We start from the raw sequence: 16,945 nt of genomic DNA, 5'->3' as shown, positions 1-16,945 counted from the left end.
ATTGCCAAACAGGAGAGAGAGAAAAAATCCCTCATACAGTCCGACACTGTAAAAGAGCAGATGTCTCCATATCATTAATCACATTTTTAATACATTCCAGATGAATAAACACTTCTAAAATTACAATGCCGAAATGCTCTGCCTAAGATATGCAATTTATGTATCCTGCAGGTCTTAAAACTCACAAACTTAAGGAAGGTCAGTGGCAGCAATATTTACAACATGTGGAAGAGCAAGGTGTCTAATTTATGAAAAATGAGGCATTTATCAGATTTAGCCCCCATTTAATTTTTTTTTTAAATAATGATTTTCCGTAACCCGGCCATTTAGAATCAGTGGGCAGCCCTCAGCATTCCTGAAGTCGTTTCAATTATTCTTCATCATCTTGCGTAGTCAGCTGCAGCGCATTCTAGCCGCTGCTTTGACTCGTGTCCTTCGCAAGACATCAAACGTATAAAGTCCCGGCATCGTCGCAGATAGATTTGCAACGAGACGAGGGACTGATTTTTCCTTCTTTTTACATTTTATGGCTCCCCAATTTTTTCTTATTTGAGTTCATCTTAACCCAGGGCAGGGACGACTAGAGGAAAAACAGTTTGCGCTGTGGAAAATGATCTGTGTTGTTTAGCGCTCCACAGTGTCAGCATCGTAAGGAGTCTGGCTTGGCAGTTCTATCGGAAATCGTGTTGTCTGGGGCGCTTCCCCCCCCCCCTACTCTCCTCTCCACAGACACAGGCCACAAAAGGGTGGGAGGATATGGGATTGCTCACGAATACACCATCCTATCGATTCGCAACGGAGCTGGGGGGGGGGGGGGGGGGCGGGGGGAGTAAAAGCTCAGTTAAGGGAATCTGAAAAAACAGAGCCGGCCTGCCAACAACCAGGCTGTCTTGGATTTGCTCCACCAACTCTCTGGAGTTTGGACAGTGGAAGAAAGCACTGAACACAGACACATACAGACAGACACCTCATCACACACAAATATTCACACATACACAAACACACACACGCACACACACACAGACCGACATGATCGCACAAACCGACACACACACGTACAGACCGACACACGCGTACAGACCGACACACACGCGTACAGACCGACACACACACGCACAGACCGACACACACACGCACAGACCGACACACACGCGTAGACCGACACACACGCGTACAGACCGACACACACACGCACAGACCGACACACACACGCACAGACCGACACACACACCCACACAGACCGACACACACGCGTACAGACCGACACACGCGTACAGACCGACACACGCGCACAGACTGACACACACCCGTACAGACCGACACACACACCCGCACAGACCGACACACACACCCGCACAGACCGACACACACACCCGCACAGACCGACACACACACCCGCACAGACCGACACACACACCCGCACAGACCGACACACACACCCGCACAGACCGACACACACACCCGTACAGACCGACACACGCGTACAGACCGACACACACACGTACAGACCGACACACGCATACAGACCGACACACGCGTACAGACCGACACACACACGTACAGACCGACACACACCCGTACAGACCGACAAACACACGTACAGACCGACACACACCCGCACAGACCGACACACACCCGCACAGACCGACACACACCCGTACAGACCAGCACACACACGTACAGAAAGACACACACACGTACAGACCGACACACAGGCGTACAGACCGACACACACGCGTACAGACCGACACACACACGTACAGACCGACACACGCGTACAGACCGACACACGCGTACAGACCGACACACACGCGTACAGACCGACACACACACGTACAGACCGACACACACGCGTACAGACCGACACACACGCGTACAGACCGACACACACACACACACGTGCAGACCGACACACACACACGTACAGACCGACACACACACGTACAGACCGACACACATACGTACAGACCGACACACGCGTACAGACCGACACACACGCGTACAGACCGACACACACACACGTACAGACCGACACACATACGTACAGACCGACACACGCGTACAGACCGACACACACGCGTACAGACCGACACACACGCGTACAGACCGACACACACCCATACAGACCGACACACGTGTACAGACCGACACACACGCGTACAGACCGACACACATGGGTACAGACCGACACACATGCGTACAGACCGACACACCCACAGAGACCGACACACACGCACACAGACCGACACACAACCGCACAGACCGACACACACGCACAGACCGACACACCCGCAGACTGACACACCCGCACAGACTGACATACCCGCACACAGACCGACACACACCCGCACAGACCGACACACACCCGCACAGACCGACACACACCCGCACAGAGCGACACACCCGCACAGACCGACACACCCGCACAGACCGACACACCCGCACAGACCGACACACCCGCACAGACCGACACACCCCCAGAGACTGGCACACCCGCACAGACTGACACACCCGCACAGACTGACACACCCGCACAGACTGACAGACCCGCACAGACCGACACACACCCGCACAGACTGACACACCCGCAGACTGACACACCCGCACAGACTGACACACCCCCGCACAGACCGACACACACTCGCGCAGACTGAATCACCCGCGCAGACCGAATCACCCGCACAGACCGACACACCCGCACAGACTGACACACCCGCACAGACCGACACACCCGCACAGACTGACACACACGCACAGACCGACACACACCCGCACAGACCGACACACCCGCACAGACCGACACACCGGCACAGACCGACACACCCGCACAGACTGACACACCCGCACACAGTCCGACACACACCCGCACAGACTGACACACCCGCACAGACTGACACACCCGCACAGACCGACACACCCACACAGACTGACACACACCCGCACAGACCGACACACCCGCACAGACTGACACACCCGCACACAGACCGACACACACCCACACAGACTGACACACCCGCACAGACTGACACACCCGCACAGACTGACACACCCGCACCGACCGACACACCCGCACAGACTGACACACCCGCACACAGACCGACACACACCGGCACAGACTGACACACCCGCACAGACTGACACACCCGCACACAGACCGACACACACCCGCACAGACCGACACACCAGCACAGACTGACACACCCGCACAGACTGACACACCCGCACAGGCCGACACACCCGCACAGACTGACACACCAGCACAGACTGACACACCCGCACAGACCGACACACACCCACAGACTGACACACACCCACAGACTGACACACCCGCACAGACTGACACACCCGCACACAGACTGACACACCGGCACAGACTGACACACCCGCACAGACCGACACACCAGCACAGACCGACACACAAGCACAGACCGACACACCAGCACAGACTGACACACCCGCACAGACCGACACACCAGCACAGACCGACACACAAGCACAGACCGACACACCCGCACACAGACTGACACACCGGCACAGACTGACACACCCGCACAGACCGACACACCAGCACAGACTGACACACCCGCACAGGCCGACACACCCGCACAGACTGACACACCAGCACAGACTGACACACACGCACAGACCGACACACACCCACAGACTGACACACCCGCACAGACTGACACACCCGCACAGACTGACACACCCGCACACAGACTGACACACCCGCACACAGACTGACACACCGGCACAGACTGACACACCCGCACAGACCGACACACCAGCACAGACCGACACACCAGCACAGACCGACACACCCGCACAGACTGACACACCCGCACAGACTGACACACCCGCACAGACCGACACACCCGCACAGACTGACACACCTGCACAGACCGACACACCCGCACAGACTGACACACACCCACACAGACTGACACACCCGCACAAACCGACACACACCCCCGCACAGACTGACACACCCGCACAGACTGACACACCCGCACAGACCGACACACACCCGCGCAGGCTGAATCACCCGCACAGACTGACACACCCACACAGACCGACACACACCCGCACAGACCGACACACACGAACAGACCGACACACCAGCACAGACTGACACACCCCCGCACAGACCGACACACCCGCACAGACTGACACACCCCCACAGACCCGACACACCCGCACAGACCGACACACCCGCACAGACTGACACACACCCGCACAGACCGACACACCCGCACAGACCGACACACGCGCACAGACCGACACACCCGCACAGACCGACACACGCGCACAGACCGACACGCCCGCACAGACTGACACGCCCGCACAGACTGACACACCAGCACAGACCGACACACCCGCACAGACTGACACACCCGCACAGACCGAAACACCCGCACAGACCGACACACCCGCACAGACTGACACACACCCGCACAGACCGACACACCCGCACAGACCGACACACCCGCACAGACCGACACACCCGCACAGACCGACACACCCGCACAGACCGACACACACCCGCACAGACCGACACACCCGCACAGACTGACACACCCGCGCAGGCTGAATCACCCGCACAGACTGACACACCTGCACAGACCGACACACCCGCACAGACTGACACACCCGCACAGACTGACACACGCGCACAGACCGACACACCCGCAAAGACCGACACACCCGCACAGACCGACACACCCGCACAGACTGACACACGCGCACAGACCGACACACCCGCACAGACCGACACACCCGCACAGACCGACACACCCGCACAGACCGACACACCCGCACAGACCGACACACCCGCACAGGCCGACACACCCGCACAGGCCGACACACCCGCGCAGACTGACACACCCGCGCAGGCTGAATCACCCGCACAGACTGACACACCCGCACAGACTGACACACCCGCGCAGGCTGAATCACCCGCGCAGACTGACACACCCGCACAGACTGACACACCCGCACAGACCGACACACCCGCACAGACTGACACACCCGCACAGACTGACACCCCCGCACAGACCGACACATCCACACAGACCGACACACCCGCACAGACCGACACACCCGCACAGACCGACACACACACGCACAGACCGACACACACACGCACAGACCGACACACACACCCACACAGACCGACACACACGCGTACAGACCGACACACGCGTACAGACCGACACACGCGCACAGACTGACACACACCCGTACAGACCGACACACACACCCGCACAGACCGACACACACACCCGCACAGACCGACACACACACCCGCACAGACCGACACACACACCCGCACAGACCGACACACACACCCGCACAGACCGACACACACACCCGCACAGACCGACACACACACCCGTACAGACCGACACACGCGTACAGACCGACACACACACGTACAGACCGACACACGCATACAGACCGACACACGCGTACAGACCGACACACGCGTACAGACCGACACACACACGTACAGACCGACACACACCCGTACAGACCGACAAACACACGTACAGACCGACACACACCCGCACAGACCGACACACACCCGCACAGACCGACACACACCCGTACAGACCAGCACACACACGTACAGAAAGACACACACACGTACAGACCGACACACACGCGTACAGACCGACACACACCCGCACAGACCGTCACACACCCGTACAGACCGACACACGCGTACAGACCGACACACACATGTACAAACCGACGCACACGCGTACAGACCGACACACAGGCGTACAGACCGACACACACGCGTACAGACCGACACACACACGTACAGACCGACACACACACGTACAGACCGACACACGCGTACAGACCGACACACGCGTACAGACCGACACACACGCGTACAGACCGACACACACACGTACAGACCGACACACACGCGTACAGACCGACACACACACACACACGTGCAGACCGACACACACACACGTACAGACCGACACACACACGTACAGACCGACACACATACGTACAGACCGACACACGCGTACAGACCGACACACACGCGTACAGACCGACACACACGCGTACAGACCGACACACACACACGTACAGACCGACACACATACGTACAGACCGACACACGCGTACAGACCGACACACACGCGTACAGACCGACACACACGCGTACAGACCGACACACACCCATACAGACCGACACACGTGTACAGACCGACACACACGCGTACAGACCGACACACATGGGTACAGACCGACACACATGCGTACAGACCGACACACCCACAGAGACCGACACACACGCACACAGACCGACACACAACCGCACAGACCGACACACACGCACAGACCGACACACCCGCAGACTGACACACCCGCACAGACTGACATACCCGCACACAGACCGACACACACCCGCACAGACCGACACACACCCGCACAGACCGACACACACCCGCACAGAGCGACACACCCGCACAGACCGACACACCCGCACAGACCGACACACCCGCACAGACCGACACACCCGCACAGACCGACACACCCCCAGAGACTGGCACACCCGCACAGACTGACACACCCGCACAGACTGACACACCCGCACAGACTGACAGACCCGCACACAGACCGACACACACCCGCACAGACTGACACACCCGCAGACTGACACACCCGCACAGACTGACACACCCCCGCACAGACCGACACACACTCGCGCAGACTGAATCACCCGCGCAGACCGAATCACCCGCACAGACCGACACACCCGCACAGACTGACACACCCGCACAGACTGACACACCCGCACAGACCGACACACCCGCACAGACTGACACACACGCACAGACCGACACACACCCGCACAGACCGACACACCCGCACAGACCGACACACCGGCACAGACCGACACACCCGCACAGACTGACACACCCGCACACAGTCCGACACACACCCGCACAGACTGACACACCCGCACAGACTGACACACCCGCACAGACCGACACACCCACACAGACTGACACACACCCGCACAGACCGACACACCCGCACAGACTGACACACCCGCACACAGACCGACACACAACCGCACAGACTGACACACCCGCACACAGACCGACACACACCCACACAGACTGACACACCCGCACAGACTGACACACCCGCACAGACTGACACACCCGCACCGACCGACACACCCGCACAGACTGACACACCCGCACACAGACCGACACACACCGGCACAGACTGACACACCCGCACAGACTGACACACCCGCACACAGACCGACACACACCCGCACAGACCGACACACCAGCACAGACTGACACACCCGCACAGGCCGACACACCCGCACAGACTTACACACCAGCACAGACTGACACACACCCACAGACTGACACACACCCACAGACTGACACACCCGCACAGACTGACACACCCGCACACAGACTGACACACCGGCACAGACTGACACACCCGCACAGACCGACACACCAGCACAGACCGACACACAAGCACAGACCGACACACCAGCACAGACTGACACACCCGCACAGACCGACACACCAGCACAGACCGACACACAAGCACAGACCGACACACCCGCACACAGACTGACACACCGGCACAGACTGACACACCCGCACAGACCGACACACCAGCACAGACTGACACACCCGCACAGGCCGACACACCCGCACAGACTGACACACCAGCACAGACTGACACACACGCACAGACCGACACACACCCACAGACTGACACACCCGCACAGACTGACACACCCGCACAGACTGACACACCCGCACACAGACTGACACACCCGCACACAGACTGACACACCGGCACAGACTGACACACCCGCACAGACCGACACACCAGCACAGACCGACACACCAGCACAGACCGACACACCCGCACAGACTGACACACCCGCACAGACTGACACACCCGCACAGACCGACACACCCGCACAGACTGACACACCTGCACAGACCGACACACCCGCACAGACTGACACACACCCACACAGACTGACACACCCGCACAAACCGACACACACCCCCGCACAGACTGACACACCCGCACAGACTGACACACCCGCACAGACCGACACACACCCGCGCAGGCTGAATCACCCGCACAGACTGACACACCCACACAGACCGACACACACCCGCACAGACCGACACACCCGAACAGACCGACACACCAGCACAGACTGACACACCCCCGCACAGACCGACACACCCGCACAGACTGACACACCCCCACAGACCCGACACACCCGCACAGACCGACACACCCGCACAGACTGACACACACCCGCACAGACCGACACACCCGCACAGACCGACACACGCGCACAGACCGACACACCCGAACAGACCGACACACCAGCACAGACTGACACACCCCCGCACAGACCGACACACCCGCACAGACTGACACACCCCCACAGACCCGACACACCCGCACAGACCGACACACCCGCACAGACTGACACACACCCGCACAGACCGACACACGCGCACAGACCGACACGCCCGCACAGACTGACACGCCCGCACAGACTGACACACCAGCACAGACCGACACACCCGCACAGACTGACACACCCGCACAGACCGAAACACCCGCACAGACCGACACACCCGCACAGACTGACACACACCCGCACAGACCGACACACCCGCACAGACCGACACACCCGCACAGACCGACACACCCGCACAGACCGACACACCCGCACAGACCGACACACCCGCACAGACCGACACACCCGCACAGACCGACACACACCCGCACAGACCGACACACCCGCACAGACTGACACACCCGCGCAGGCTGAATCACCCGCACAGACTGACACACCTGCACAGACCGACACACCCACACAGACTGACACACCCGCACAGACTGACACACGCGCACAGACCGACACACCCGCACAGACCGACACACCCGCACAGACCGACACACGCGCACAGACCGACACACCCGCACAGACCGACACACCCGCACAGACCGACACACCCGCACAGACCGACACACCCGCACAGGCCGACACACCCGCACAGGCCGACACACCCGCACAGGCCGACACACCCGCACAGACTGACACACCCGCGCAGGCTGAATCACCCGCACAGACTGACACACCCGCACAGACTGACACACCCGCGCAGGCTGAATCACCCGCGCAGACTGACACACCCGCACAGACTGACACACCCGCACAGACCGACACACCCGCACAGACTGACACACCCGCACAGACTGACACACACCCGCACAGACCGACACACACCCATACAGACCGACACACGCGTACAGACCGACACACACGCGTACAGACCGACACACACGCGTACAGACCGACACACCCACAGAGACCGACACACACGCACACAGACCGACACACAACCGCACAGACCGACACACACGCACCGACCGACACACCCGCAGACTGACACACCCGCAGACTGGCACACCCGCACAGACACACCCGCACACAGACCGACACACACCCGCACAGACTGACACACCCGCACAGACTGACACACCCGCACAGACCGACACACACGCACCGACCGACACACCCGCAGACTGACACACCCGCAGACTGACACACCCGCACAGACACACCCGCACAGACTGACACACCCGCACAGACTGACACACCCGCACAGACTGACACACCCGCACAGACCGACACACCCGCACAGACCGACACACACGCGTACAGACCGACACACCCACAGAGACCGACACACACGCACACAGACCGACACACAACCGCACAGACCGACACACACGCACCGACCGACACACCCGCAGACTGACACACCCGCAGACTGGCACACCCGCACAGACACACCCGCACACAGACCGACACACACCCGCACAGACTGACACACCCGCACAGACTGACACACCCGCACAGACTGACACACCCGCACAGACTGACACACCCGCACAGACCGACACACACGCACCGACCGACACACCCGCAGACTGACACACCCGCAGACTGACACACCCGCACAGACACACCCGCACAGACTGACACACCCGCACAGACTGACACACCCGCACAGACCGACACACCCGCACAGACCGACACACCCGCACAGACTGACACACCCGCACAGACTGACACACCCGCACAGACTGACACACCCCCACAGACTGACACACCCGCACAGACTGACACACCCGCACAGACTGACACACCCGCACACAGACCGACACACACACGCACAGACTGACACACCAGCACAGACTGACACACCCGCACAGACTGACACACCCGCACAGACCGACACACACCCGCGCAGACTGAATCACCCGCACACAGACCGACACACCCGCACAGACCGACACACCCGCACAGACCGACACACCCGCACACAGACCGACACACACCCGCACAGACTGACACACCCACACAGACTGACACACCCGCACAGACTGACACACACCCACACAGACCGACACACCCGCACAGACCGACACACACCCGCACAGACCGACACACCCGCACAGACCGACACACCCGCACAGACTGACACACCCGCACACAGACCGACACACACCCGCACAGACCGACACACCCACACAGACTGACACACACCCGCACAGACCGACACACCCGCAGAGACTGACACACCCGCACACAGACCGACACACAACCGCACAGACTGACACACCCGCACACAGACCAACACACACCCACACAGACTGACACACCCGCACAGACTGACACACCCGCACAGACTGACACACCCGCACAGAACGACACACCCGCACAGACCGACACACCCGCACAGACCGACACACCCGCACAGACCGACACACCCGCACAGACCGACAAACACCCGCACAGACCGACAAACCGGCACAGACTGACACACCCGCACAGACCGACACACCCGCACAGACCGACACACCCGCACAGACTGACACACCCGCACAGACTGACACACCCGCACAGACTGACACACCCGCACAGACCGACACACCCGCACAGACCGACACACCCGCACAGACTGACACACCCGCACACAGACCGACACACCCGCACAGACTGACACACCCGCACAGACTGACACCACCCGCACAGACTGATACACACCCGCACAGACCGACACACCCGCACAGACTGACACACCCACACAGACCGACACACACCCGCACAGACTGACACACCCGGGGAGATTGCTCTGTGTACATTGGGCTGCGTACATTACTGTTTGGGGAGATTGCTGTGTACATTGGGCTGCGTACATTGCTGTTTGGGGAGATTGCTCTGTGTACATTGGGCTGCGTACATTGCTGTTTGGGGAGATTGCTCTGTGTACATTGGGCTGCGTACATTACTGTTTGGGGAGATTGCTGTGTACATTGGGCTGCGTTCATTACTGTTTGGGGAGATTGCTCTGTGTACATTGGGCTGCGTACATTACTGTTTGGGGAAATTGCTCTGTGTACATTGGGCTGCGTACATTACTGTTTGGGGAGATTGCTCTGTGTACATTGGGCTGCGTACATTGCTGTTTGGGGAGATTGCTCTGTGTACATTGGGCTGCGTACATTGCTGTTTGGGGAGATTGCTCTGTGTACAATGGGCTGCGTACATTACTGTTTGGGGAAATTGCTCTGTGTACATTGGGCTGCGTACATTACTGTTTGGGGAGATTGCTCTGTGTACATTGGGCTGCGTACATTACTGTTTGGGGAGATTGCTCTGTGTACATTGGGCTGCGTACATTGCTGTTCGGGGAGATTGCTCTGTGTACATTGGGCTGCCTACATTGCTGTTTGGGGAGATTGCTCTGTGTACATTGGGCTGCGTACATTGCTGTTCGGGGAGATTGCTCTGTGTACATTGGGCTGCCTACATTACTTTCCATTGCCTGCGAAGCAGTCTGGGTCAGAAAATGAGCTCCGTAACTGCCCCCCACCCCCTTCACCGCCACATTTGCAACCGGCCCTCATCGAACGTTGATCTCCGGGAGCCTTGTTGGGGTGAAGAAAGCTCTGTCCAGAGGGCCCCCGTTTCTGTGATGATCACTACTCCCCCCCCCCCCCCCCCACCCCTCCCCCAACCCCCCCCCCACCCCCCTGCGGCCTTTGCAAAACCCTGGGACAGAACCAATCCATCCGTCAGGTGCCAGAACGCGCGACGTTACGACAGTAATCCGCGAAGGAAATGGCCGGGGCCCAGCATATAGACCGACACACACCCGCACAGACTGACACACCCGCACAGACTGACACACCCGCACACAGACCGACACACCCGCAGAGACTGACACACCCGCACAGACTGACACACCCGCACAGACCGACACACACTCGCGCAGACTGACACACCCGCACAGACTGAATCACCCGCACAGACCGAAACACAACCGCACAGACTGACACACCCGCACACAGACCGACACACACCCACACAGACCGACACACACCAACACAGACTGACACACCCGCACAGACTGACTCACCCGCACAGAACGACACACCCGCACAGACTGACACACCCGCACAGACTGACACACACCCGCACAGACCGAGACACCCGCACAGACCGACACACCCGCACAGACCGACACACCCGCACAGACCGACACACCCGCACAGACCGACACACACCCGCACAGACCGACACACACCCGCACAGACCGACACACACCCACACAGACTGACACACCCGCACAGACTGACACACCCGCACAGACTGACACACCCGCACAGACCGATACACCCGCACAGACCGACACACCCGCATAGACTGACACACACCCGCACAGACTGACACACCCGCACAGACTGACACACCCACACAGACTGACACACCCGCACAGACTGACACATCCGCACAGACCGACACACCCACACAGACCGATACACCCGCACAGACCGACACACCCGCATAGACTGACACACACCCGCACAGACCGACACACCCGCACAGACCGACACACCCGCACAGACCGACACACTTGCACAGACTGACACACCCCCACAGACCGACACACACCCGCACAGACTGACACACCCGCACAGACTGACACACCCGCACAGACTGACACACCCGCACAGACCGACACAGATCCGCACAGACCGACACACCCGCACAGACCGACACACACGCACACAGACCGACACACGCGTACAGACCGACACACCCGCACAGACCGACACACCCGCACAGACCGACACACCCGCACAGACCGACACACCCACACAGACCGACACACACCCGCACAGACCGACACACACCCGCACAGACTGACACACCCGCACAGACTGACACACCCGCACAGACTGACACACCCGCACAGACCGACACACCCGCACAGACTGACACACCCGCACAGACTGACACACGCGCAGACCGAATCACCCGCAGAGACTGACACACCCGCACAGACCGACACACACCCGCACAGACTGACACACCCGCACAGACTGACACACCCGCACAGACCGACACACCCGCACAGACTGACACACCCGCACAGACTGACACACCCGCACAGACCGACACACCCGCACAGGCTGACACACCCGCACAGACTGACACACCCGCACAGACCGACACACCGGCACAGACTGACACACCCGCACAGACTGACACACCCGCACAGACCGACACACCCGCACAGGCTGACACACCCGCACAGACCGACACACCGGCACAGACTGACACACCCGCACAGACTGACACACCCGGGGAGATTGCTCTGTTGGGGTGAAGAAAGCTCTGTCCAGAGGGCCCCCGTTTCTGTGATGATCACTACTCCCCCCCCCCACCCCTCCCCCAAACCCCCCCCTCCCCCAACCCCCCCACCCCCCCCCCCCACCCCCCTGCGGCCTTTGCAAAACCCTGGGACAGAACCAATCCATCCGTCAGGTGCCAGAACGCGCGACGTTACGACAGTAATCCGCGAAGGAATTGGCCGGGGCCCAGCATATAGACCGACACACACCCGCACAGACTGACACTCCCGCACAGACTGACACACCCGCACAGACTGACACACCCGCACAGACCGACACACCCGCATAGACCGACACACACCCGCACAGACTGACACACCCGCAGACTGACACACACCCGCACAGACTGACACACACCCGCACAGACTGACACACACCCGCACAGACCGACACACCCGCAGAGACCGACACACCCGCACACAGACCGACACACCCGCATAGACTGACACACCCGCACAGACTGACACACCCGCACAGACTGACACACCCGCACAGACTGACACACCCGCACAGACCGACACACACCCGCACAGACTGACACACCCGCACAGACTGACACACACCCGCACAGACTGACACACACCCGCACAGACTGACACACACCCGCACAGACCGACACACCCGCAGAGACAGACACACCCGCAGAGACTGACACACACCCGCGCAGACTGAATCACCCGCACAGACCGACACACCCGCACAGGCTGACACACCCGCACAGACTGACACACGGGCACAGACTGACACACCCGCACAGACCGACACACCCGCACAGACGGACACACCCGCACAGACGGACACACCCGCACAGACGGACACACCCGCACAGACCGACACACCCGCACAGACCGACACAGATCCGCAGACTGACACACCCGCACAGACTGACACACCCGCACAGACCGACACACCCGCACAGACCGACACACCCGCACAGACCGACACACACCCGCACAGACGGACACACCCGCACAGACGGACACACCCGCACAGACGGACACACCCGCACAGACGGACACACCCGCACAGACCGACACAGATCCGCAGACTGACACACCCGCACAGACCGACACACCCGCACAGACCGACACACCCGCACAGACGGACACACCCGCACAGACGGACACACCCGCACAGACCGACACACCCGCACAGACCGACACACCCGCACAGACCGACACACCCCCACGGACTGACACACCCGCACAGACTGACACACCCGCACAGACCGACACACCCGCACAGACGGACACACCCGCACAGACGGACACACCCGCACAGACGGACACACCCGCACAGACCGACACAGATCCGCAGACTGACACACCCGCACAGACTGACACACCCGCACAGACTGACACACCCGCACAGACCGACACACACCCGCACAGACTGACACACCCACACAGACCGACACACACCCGCGCAGACCGACACACACCCGCACAGACCGACACACACCCGCACAGACCGACACACACCCGCACAGACCGACACACCCGCACAGACTGACACACCCGCACAGACTGACACACACCCACAGACTGACACACACCCACAGACTGACACACCCGCACAGACTGACACACCCGCACAGACCGACACACACCCGCACAGACCGACACACACGCACAGACCGACACACACGCACAGACCGACACACCCGCACAGACCGACACACCCGCACAGACCGACACACCCGCACAGACCGACACACCCGCACAGACCGACACACCCGCACAGACTGACACACACCCGCACAGACCGACACACCCGCACAGACTGACACACCCGCACAGACCGACACACCCGCACAGACCGACACACCCGCACAGACCGACACACCCGCACAGACCGACACACCCGCACAGAGCGACACACCCGCACAGACTGACACACACCCGCACAGACCGATACACCCGCACAGACCGACACATACCCGCACAGACTGTCACACCCGCACAGACTGTCACACCCGCACAGACTGACACACCAGCACAGACCGACACACCCACACAGACTGACACACCCGCACAGACCGACACACACCCGCACAGACTGACACACCCGGGGAGATTGCTCTGTGTACATTAGGCTGTGTACATTGCTGTTCGGGGAGATTGCTCTGTGTACATTGGGCTGCGTACATTGCTGTTTGGGGAGATTGCTCGGTGTACATTGGGCTGCGTACATTGCTCTTTGGGGAGATTGCTCTGTGTACATTGGGCTGCGTACATTACTGTTTAGGGAGATTGCTCTGTGTACATTAGGCTGTGTACATTGCTGTTCGGGGAGATTGCTCTTTGTACATTGGGCTGCGTACATTGCTGTTTGGGGAGATTGCTCTGTGTACATTGGGCTGCGTACATTGCTGTTTGGGGAGATTGCTCTGTGTACATTGGGCTGCGTACGTTACTGTTTGGGGAGCTTGCTCTGTGTACTTTGGGCTGCCTACATTAGTGTTTGGGGAGATTGCTCTGTGTACATTGGGCTGCGTACATTGCTGTTCGGGGAGATTGCTCTGTGTACATTGGACTGCGTACTTTTTTGTTTGGGGAGAATGCTCTGGGTACATTGGGCTGCGTACATTACTGTTTGGGGAGATTGCTCTGTGTACATTGGGCTGCGTACATTGCTGTTTGGTGAGATTGCTCTGTGTACATTGGGCTGCGTACATTGCTGTTTGGGGAGATTGCTCTGTGTACATTGGGCTGCGTACATTACTGTTTGGGGAGCTTGCTCTGTGTACATTGGGCTGTGTACATTACTATTTGGGGAGCTTGCTCTGTGTACATTGGGCTGCGTACATTGCTGTTTGGAGAGATTGCTCTGTGTACATTGGGCTGCGTACATTACTGTTTGGGGAGATTGCTCTGTGTACATTGGGCTGCCTACATTAGTGTTTGGGGAGATTGCTCTGTGTACATTGGGCTGCCTACATTAGTGTTTGGGGAGATTGCTCTGTGTACATTGGGCTGCGTACATTGCTGTTTGGAGAGATTGCTCTGTGTACATTGGGCTGCGTACATTGCTGTTTGGGGAGATTGCTCTGTGTACATTGGGCTGCGTACATTGCTGTTCGGGGAGATTGCTCTGTGTACATTGGACTGCGTACATTTCTGTTTGGGGAGATTGC

General features: G+C 59.7%; 1 protein-coding gene across 4 annotated transcripts in view; it reads right to left on the bottom strand.

Annotated features, from left to right (window-relative positions):
* The window catches only part of znf521 (zinc finger protein 521), a 693,072-nt gene that overhangs the window by 472,193 nt on the left and 203,934 nt on the right, over positions 1-16,945 (bottom strand). The window lies entirely within an intron of this gene.

This window comes from Scyliorhinus torazame, chromosome 11 (assembly GCF_047496885.1).
Source record: "Scyliorhinus torazame isolate Kashiwa2021f chromosome 11, sScyTor2.1, whole genome shotgun sequence".
Classification (NCBI taxonomy): Eukaryota; Metazoa; Chordata; class Chondrichthyes; order Carcharhiniformes; family Scyliorhinidae; genus Scyliorhinus; species Scyliorhinus torazame.
This window is presented reverse-complemented; position numbering and strand designations above follow the sequence as displayed.